Genomic DNA, 9,486 nt, shown 5'->3' on the forward strand with positions numbered 1-9,486 from the left:
TTCCCCAGAGGCATTTCTGGAGCATGTAGACGCCTTAGCATCCCTGTAGTGCGCTCTGGACCCCTCTTTGCCACAGAATGGGAACCCCAGCTCTCTTCTGTGCCAGCAGACCCGTTAGACCGTCTCTAGTCCCCTCGCAATCCCTCCAGATTTCACCCTTCTTTCCCAGAGGCATTTCTGGACCATTTAGACACCTTAGCATCCCTGTAGTGCGCTCTGGACCCCTCTTTGCCACAGAATGGGAACCCCAGCTCTCTTCTGGGCCACCAGACCCGTTAGACCGTCTCTAGTCCCCTCGCAATCCCTCCAGATTTCACCCTTCTTCCCCAGAGGCATTTCTGGACCATTTAGACACCTTAGCATCCCTGTAGTGCGCTCTGGACCCCTCTTTGCCACAGAATGGGAACCCCAGCTCTCTTCTGGGCCACCAGACCCGTTAGACCGTCTCTAGTCCCCTCGCAACCCCTCCAGATTTCGCCCTTCTTCCCCAGAGGCATTTCTGGAGCATGTAGACCCATCAGCACACCTCTAGTGCACTCTGGACCCCTCTTTGCCACAGAATGCCCCCCCCTCCCCCAGCTCTCTTGTGGGCCTCTAGCCCTCTTAGACAGCCTTTATGGTCCTCGCCAGCCCCTCCAGATTTCTCCCTTCTTCCCCAGAGCCATTTCTTGACAGTGTAGACACCTTAGCACCCCTCTAGTGCACTCTGGACCCCTCTTTTCCACAGAATGGGGCCCCCCAGATCTCTTCTGTCTCCCCGGACCCCTTAGACACCCTCTAGTCTCCTGGCAACCCCTCCAGATTGCTCCCTTCTTCCCCAGAGGCATTTCTTGACAGTGTAGATGCTTTAGCACCCCTTTAGTGTGCTCTGGACCCCTCTTTTCCACAGAATGCCCCCCCCAGCTCTCTTCTGGCTCCCCAGGCCCCTTAGACACCCTCTAGTCTCCTCGCAACCCCTCCAGATTGCTCCCTTTTTCCCAGAGCCATTTCTCGACCATTTAGATGCCTTAGCACCCCTCTAGTGCACTCTGGACCCCTCTTTTCCACAGAATGGGGCCCCCCCGATCTCTTCTGCTCCCCCAGACCCCTTAGACACCCTCTAGGCTGCTCGCATCCCTTCCAGATTTCTCCTTTCTTCCCCAGAGGCATTTCTGGATAGTGTAGACACCTTAGCACCCCTCTAGTGCACTCTGGACCCCTCTTTTCTGCAGAATTGGGCTCCCCCCAGGTCTTTTCTGTCCCCCCAGACCCCTTAGACACCCTCTAGGCTGCTCGCATCCCTTCCAGATTTCTCCTTTCTTCCCCAGAGGCATTTCTGGATAGTGTAGACACCTTAGCACCCCTCTAGTGCACTCTGGACCCCTCTTTTCTGCAGAATTGGGCTCCCCCCAGGTCTTTTCTGTCCCCCCAGACTTCTTAGACGCCCTCTAGTGTGCTCGCAACTCCTCCAGATTTCTCCCTTCTTCCCCAGAGCCATTTCAGGACCATGTAGACACCTTAGCACCCCTCTAGTGCGCTCTGGATCCCTCTTTTCCACAGAATGGGGCCCCACAGCCCTCTTCTGGCCCCCCAGGCCCCTTGGACACCCTCTAGTCTCCTGGCAACCCCTCCAGATTTCTCCCTTTTTCCCCAGAGGCATTTCTTGAGTGTGTAGACGCCTTAGCAGCCCTCTAGTGTGCTCTGGACCACTCTTTTCCACAGAATGGGCCCCGACAGCTCTCTTCTGGCACCCCAGACGCCTTGGACACCCTCTAGTGTGCTCACAACCCTTCCAGATTTCTCCCTTCTTTCCCAGAGGCATTTCTTGACAGTGTAGATGACTTAGCGCCCCTCTACTGCACTTTGGAGCCTTCTTTTCCACAGAATGGGGCCCCCCAGCTCTCTTGTGTCCCCCAGGCCCCTTAGACACCCTCTAATGTGCTAGAAGCTCCTCCAGACTGCTCCCTTCTTCGCCAGAGGCATTTCTTGACAGTGTAGACGCCGTAGCACCCCTCTAGTGCACTCTAGACCCCTCTTTGCAACAGAATTCGGCCCCCCAGCTGTCTGCTGGCCCCCCAGACGCTTTAGACACCCTCTAGTCTCCTCGCCACCCTTCCAGATTTCTCCCTTCTTCCCCGGAGGCATTTCTGGACCATGTAGACATCTTGGCACCCCTCTAGTGCATTCTGGAGCCCTCTTTTCCACAGAATGGGCCCCCCAGCTCTCTTCTGGCTCCCCAGGCCCCTTAGACGCCCTCCAGTCTCCTCGCAACCCCTCCAGATTTCTCCCTTCTTCCCCAGAGGCATTTCTTGACAGTGTAGATGCCTTAGCACCCTTCTTCTGCACTCTGGACCCCTCTTTTCCACAGAATGGGGCCCCCCAGATATCTTCTGCTCCCCCAGACCCCTTAGACACCCTCTGGTGTGCTCGCAACTCCTCCAGATTTCTCCCTTCTTGCCCAGAGCCATTTCTTGACAGTGTAGATGCCTTGGCACCCCTCTAGTGCACTGTGGACCCCTCTTTTCCACAGAATGGGGCCCCCAGAGATCTTTGGGACCTCCAGATCCCTTAGACACCCTCTAGTCTCCTGGCAACCCCTCCAGATTTCTCCCTTCTTCCCCAGAGCCATTTCTAGACCATGTAGACACCTTAGCACCCCTCTAGTGCGCTCTGGACCCCTCTTTTCCACAGGATGCCCCCCCCCGCTCTCTTCTGCCCCCCCAGACCCTTTAGACACGCTCTAATCTCCTCGCAACCCCTCCAGATTGCTCCCTTCTTCCCCAGAGGCATTTCTTGACAGTGTAGATGCCTTAGCACCCCTCTAGTGCGCTCTGGACCCCTCTTTTTCACAGAATTGGGCCCCCCAGATATCCTTGGGATCTCCAGACCCCTTAGACACCCTCTAGCCTCCTCGCAACCCCTCCAGATTTCTCCCTTCTTCCCCAGAGCCATTTCTTGACAGTGTAGACCCCTTAGCACCCCTCTAGTGCGCTCTGGACCTCTCTGTTCCACAGAACTGTGCCCCCCCAGCTCTCTTCTGGCCCCCCAGACCCCTTAGACACCCTCTAGCCTCCTCGCAACCCCTCCAGATTTCTCCCTTCTTCCCCAGAGCCATTTCTGGACCATGTGGATTCCCTAGCACCCCTCTAGTGCACTCTGAACCCCTCTTTTCCACAGAATGGGGCCCCCCCAATCTCTTCTGCTCCCCCAGATCCGTTAGACACCCTCTAGTGTGCTCGCAGCCCCTCCAGATTTCTCCCTTCTTCCCCAGAGGCATTTCTTGACAGTGTAGACACCTTAGCACCCCTCTAGTGCGCTCTGGACCCCCCTTTTCCACAGAATGGGCCCCCTAGCTCTCTTCTGCCCCCCAGGCCCCTTAGACACCCTCTAGTCTCCTCGCAACCCCTCCAGATTTCTCCCTTCTTCCCCAGAGGCATTTCTGGACCATGTAGACGCCTTACCACCCCTGTAGTGCGCTCTGGACCCCTCTTTTCCACAGAATGGGGCCCCGCACCTCTTTTCCGGCCCCTCAAACTCCTTAGACATCCTCTAGTCTCCTCGTAATCCCTCCAGATTTCTCCCTTCTTACCCCAGATATTTCTAGATCATGCAGACACCTTAGCGCCCCTCCAGTGCACTCTGGACCCCTCTTTTCCACAGAATGGGCCCCCCAGCTCTCTTCTGGCCCCCCAGACCCCTTAGACACCCTCTAGTCTCCTGGCAACCCCTCCAGATTTCTCCCTTCTTCCCCAGAGGCATTTCTGGAGCATGTAGACGCCTTAGCATCCCTGTAGTGCGCTCTGGACCCCTCTTTTCCACAGAATGGGAACCCCAGCTCTCTTCTGTGCCAGCAGACCCGTTAGACCGTCTCTAGTCCCCTCGCAATCCCTCCAGATTTCACCCTTCTTCCCCAGAGGCATTTCTGGACCATTTAGACACCTTAGCATCCCTGTAGTGCGCTCTGGACCCCTCTTTGCCACAGAATGGGAACCCCAGCTCTCTTCTGGGCCACCAGACCCGTTAGACCGTCTCTAGTCCCCTCGCAACCCCTCCAGATTTCGCCCTTCTTCCCCAGAGGCATTTCTGGAGCATGTAGACCCATCAGCACACCTCTAGTGCACTCTGGACCCCTCTTTGCCACAGAATGCCCCCCCCTCCCCCAGCTCTCTTGTGGGCCTCTAGCCCTCTTAGACAGCCTTTATGGTCCTCGCCAGCCCCTCCAGATTTCTCCCTTCTTCCCCAGAGCCATTTCTTGACAGTGTAGACACCTTAGCACCCCTCTAGTGCACTCTGGACCCCTCTTTTCCACAGAATGGGGCCCCCCAGATCTCTTCTGTCTCCCCGGACCCCTTAGACACCCTCTAGTCTCCTGGCAACCCCTCCAGATTGCTCCCTTCTTCCCCAGAGGCATTTCTTGACAGTGTAGATGCTTTAGCACCCCTTTAGTGTGCTCTGGACCCCTCTTTTCCACAGAATGCCCCCCCCAGCTCTCTTCTGGCTCCCCAGGCCCCTTAGACACCCTCTAGTCTCCTCGCAACCCCTCCAGATTGCTCCCTTTTTCCCAGAGCCATTTCTCGACCATTTAGATGCCTTAGCACCCCTCTAGTGCACTCTGGACCCCTCTTTTCCACAGAATGGGGCCCCCCCGATCTCTTCTGCTCCCCCAGACCCCTTAGACACCCTCTAGGCTGCTCGCATCCCTTCCAGATTTCTCCTTTCTTCCCCAGAGGCATTTCTGGATAGTGTAGACACCTTAGCACCCCTCTAGTGCACTCTGGACCCCTCTTTTCTGCAGAATTGGGCTCCCCCCAGGTCTTTTCTGTCCCCCCAGACCCCTTAGACACCCTCTAGGCTGCTCGCATCCCTTCCAGATTTCTCCTTTCTTCCCCAGAGGCATTTCTGGATAGTGTAGACACCTTAGCACCCCTCCAGTGCACTCTGGACCCCTCTTTTCTGCAGAATTGGGCTCCCCCCAGGTCTTTTCTGTCCCCCCAGACTCCTTAGACGCCCTCTAGTGTGCTCGCAACTCCTCCAGATTTCTCCCTTCTTCCCCAGAGCCATTTCAGGACCATGTAGACACCTTAGCACCCCTCTAGTGCGCTCTGGATCCCTCTTTTCCACAGAATGGGCCCCGACAGCTCTCTTCTGGCACCCCAGACGCCTTGGACACCCTCTAGTGTGCTCACAACCCCTCCAGATTTCTCCCTTCTTTCCCAGAGGCATTTCTTGACAGTGTAGATGACTTAGCGCCCCTCTACTGCACTTTGGAGCCTTCTTTTCCACAGAATGGGGCCCCCCAGCTCTCTTGTGTCCCCCAGGCCCCTTAGACACCCTCTAATGTGCTAGAAGCTCCTCCAGACTGCTCCCTTCTTCGCCAGAGGCATTTCTTGACAGTGTAGACGCCGTAGCACCCCTCTAGTGCACTCTAGACCCCTCTTTGCCACAGAATTCGGCCCCCCAGCTGTCTGCTGGCCCCCCAGACGCTTTAGACACCCTCTAGTCTCCTCGCCACCCTTCCAGATTTCTCCCTTCTTCCCCGGAGGCATTTCTGGACCATGTAGACATCTTGGCACCCCTCTAGTGCATTCTGGAGCCCTCTTTTCCACAGAATGGGCCCCCCAGCTCTCTTCTGGCTCCCCAGGCCCCTTAGACGCCCTCCAGTCTCCTCGCAACCCCTCCAGATTTCTCCCTTCTTCCCCAGAGGCATTTCTTGACAGTGTAGATGCCTTAGCACCCTTCTTCTGCACTCTGGACCCCTCTTTTCCACAGAATGGGGCCCCCCAGATATCTTCTGCTCCCCCAGACCCCTTAGACACCCTCTGGTGTGCTCGCAACTCCTCCACATTTCTCCCTTCTTCCCCAGAGCCATTTCTTGACAGTGTAGATGCCTTGGCACCCCTCTAGTGCACTGTGGACCCCTCTTTTCCACAGAATGGGGCCCCCAGAGATCTTTGGGACCTCCAGATCCCTTAGACACCCTCTAGTCTCCTGGCAACCCCTCCAGATTTCTCCCTTCTTCCCCAGAGCCATTTCTAGACCATGTAGACACCTTAGCACCCCTCTAGTGCGCTCTGGACCCCTCTTTTCCACAGAATGCCCCCCCCGCTCTCTTCTGCCCCCCCAGACCCTTTAGACACGCTCTAATCTCCTCGCAACCCCTCCAGATTGCTCCCTTCTTCCCCAGAGGCATTTCTTGACAGTGTAGATGCCTTAGCACCCCTCTAGTGCGCTCTGGACCCCTCTTTTTCACAGAATTGGGCCCCCCAGATATCCTTGGGATCTCCAGACCCCTTAGACACCCTCTAGCCTCCTCGCAACCCCTCCAGATTTCTCCCTTCTTCCCCAGAGCCATTTCTTGACAGTGTAGACCCCTTAGCACCCCTCTAGTGCGCTCTGAACCCCTCTTTTCCACAGAATGGGGCCCCCCCAATCTCTTCTGCTCCCCCAGATCCCTTAGACACCCTCTAGTGTGCTCGCAGCCCCTCCAGATTTCTCCCTTCTTCCCCAGAGGCATTTCTTGACAGTGTAGACACCTTAGCACCCCTCTAGTGCGCTCTGGACCCCCCTTTTCCACAGAATGGGCCCCCTAGCTCTCTTCTGCCCCCCAGGCCCCTTAGACATCCTCTAGTCTCCTCGCAACCCCTCCAGATTTCTCCCTTCTTCCCCAGAGCTATTTCTGGACAATGTGGATGCTTTAGCACCCCTCTAATGTGTTCTGGACCCCTCTTTTCCACAGAATTGGGCCCTCCAGATATTTTTGGAACTTCCAGACCCCTTAGATACTCTCTAGTCTCCTCGCAACCCCTCCAGATTTCTCCCTTCTTCCCCAGAGGCATTTCTGGACCATGTAGACGCCTTACCACCCCTGTAGTGCGCTCTGGACCCCTCTTTTCCACAGAATGGGGCCCCGCACCTCTTTTCCGGCCCCTCAAACTCCTTAGACATCCTCTAGTCTCCTCGTAATCCCTCCAGATTTCTCCCTTCTTACCCCAGATATTTCTAGATCATGCAGACACCTTAGCACCCCTCTAGTGCACTCTGGACCCCTCTTTTCCACAGAATGGGCCCCCCAGCTCTCTTCTGGCCCCCCAGACCCCTTAGACACCCTCTAGTCTCCTGGCAACCCCTCCAGATTTCTCCCTTCTTCCCCAGAGGCATTTCTGGAGCATGTAGACGCCTTAGCATCCCTGTAGTGCGCTCTGGACCCCTCTTTGCCACAGAATGGGAACCCCAGCTCTCTTCTGTGCCAGCAGACCCGTTAGACCGTCTCTAGTCCCCTCGCAATCCCTCCAGATTTCACCCTTCTTCCCCAGAGGCATTTCTGGACCATTTAGACACCTTAGCATCCCTGTAGTGCGCTCTGGACCCCTCTTTGCCACAGAATGGGAACCCCAGCTCTCTTCTGGGCCACCAGACCCGTTAGACCGTCTCTAGTCCCCTCGCAACCCCTCCAGATTTCGCCCTTCTTCCCCAGAGGCATTTCTGGAGCATGTAGACCCATCAGCACACCTCTAGTGCACTCTGGACCCCTCTTTGCCACAGAATGCCCCCCCCTCCCCCAGCTCTCTTGTGGGCCTCTAGCCCTCTTAGACAGCCTTTATGGTCCTCGCCAGCCCCTCCAGATTTCTCCCTTCTTCCCCAGAGCCATTTCTTGACAGTGTAGACACCTTAGCACCCCTCTAGTGCACTCTGGACCCCTCTTTTCCACAGAATGGGGCCCCCCAGATCTCTTCTGTCTCCCCGGACCCCTTAGACACCCTCTAGTCTCCTGGCAACCCCTCCAGATTGCTCCCTTCTTCCCCAGAGGCATTTCTTGACAGTGTAGATGCTTTAGCACCCCTTTAGTGTGCTCTGGACCCCTCTTTTCCACAGAATGCCCCCCCCAGCTCTCTTCTGGCTCCCCAGGCCCCTTAGACACCCTCTAGTCTCCTCGCAACCCCTCCAGATTGCTCCCTTTTTCCCAGAGCCATTTCTCGACCATTTAGATGCCTTAGCACCCCTCTAGTGCACTCTGGACCCCTCTTTTCCACAGAATGGGGCCCCCCCCGATCTCTTCTGCTCCCCCAGACCCCTTAGACACCCTCTAGGCTGCTCGCATCCCTTCCAGATTTCTCCTTTCTTCCCCAGAGGCATTTCTGGATAGTGTAGACACCTTAGCACCCCTCTAGTGCACTCTGGACCCCTCTTTTCTGCAGAATTGGGCTCCCCCCAGGTCTTTTCTGTCCCCCCAGACCCCTTAGACACCCTCTAGGCTGCTCGCATCCCTTCCAGATTTCTCCTTTCTTCCCCAGAGGCATTTCTGGATAGTGTAGACACCTTAGCACCCCTCCAGTGCACTCTGGACCCCTCTTTTCTGCAGAATTGGGCTCCCCCCAGGTCTTTTCTGTCCCCCCAGACTTCTTAGACGCCCTCTAGTGTGCTCGCAACTCCTCCAGATTTCTCCCTTCTTCCCCAGAGCCATTTCAGGACCATGTAGACACCTTAGCACCCCTCTAGTGCGCTCTGGATCCCTCTTTTCCACAGAATGGGGCCCCACAGCCCTCTTCTGGCACCCCAGACGCCTTGGACACCCTCTAGTCTCCTGGCAACCCCTCCAGATTTCTCCCTTTTTCCCCAGAGGCATTTCTTGAGTGTGTAGACGCCTTAGCAGCCCTCTAGTGTGCTCTGGACCACTCTTTTCCACAGAATGGGCCCCGACAGCTCTCTTCTGGCACCCCAGACGCCTTGGACACCCTCTAGTGTGCTCACAACCCTTCCAGATTTCTCCCTTCTTTCCCAGAGGCATTTCTTGACAGTGTAGACGCCGTAGCACCCCTCTAGTGCACTCTAGACCCCTCTTTGCCACAGAATTCGGCCCCCCAGCTGTCTGCTGGCCCCCCAGACGCTTTAGACACCCTCTAGTCTCCTCGCCACCCTTCCAGATTTCTCCCTTCTTCCCCGGAGGCATTTCTGGACCATGTAGACATCTTGGCACCCCTCTAGTGCATTCTGGAGCCCTCTTTTCCACAGAATGGGCCCCCCAGCTCTCTTCTGGCTCCCCAGGCCCCTTAGACGCCCTCCAGTCTCCTCGCAACCCCTCCAGATTTCTCCCTTCTTCCCCAGAGGCATTTCTTGACAGTGTAGATGCCTTAGCACCCTTCTTCTGCACTCTGGACCCCTCTTTTCCACAGAATGGGGCCCCCCAGATATCTTCTGCTCCCCCAGACCCATTAGACACCCTCTGGTGTGCTCGCAACTCCTCCAGATTTCTCCCTTCTTCCCCAGAGCCATTTCTTGACAGTGTAGATGCCTTGGCACCCCTCTAGTGCACTGTGGACCCCTCTTTTCCACAGAATGGGGCCCCCAGAGATCTTTGGGACCTCCAGATCCCTTAGACACCCTCTAGTCTCCTGGCAACCCCTCCAGATTTCTCCCTTCTTCCCCAGAGCCATTTCTAGACCATGTAGACACCTTAGCACCCCTCTAGTGCGCTCTGGACCCCTCTTTTCCACAGAATGCCCCCCCCCG

The sequence above is a fragment of the Dromaius novaehollandiae genome, chromosome 1 (genome assembly GCF_036370855.1).
Source record: "Dromaius novaehollandiae isolate bDroNov1 chromosome 1, bDroNov1.hap1, whole genome shotgun sequence".
NCBI lineage: Eukaryota > Metazoa > Chordata > Aves > Casuariiformes > Dromaiidae > Dromaius > Dromaius novaehollandiae.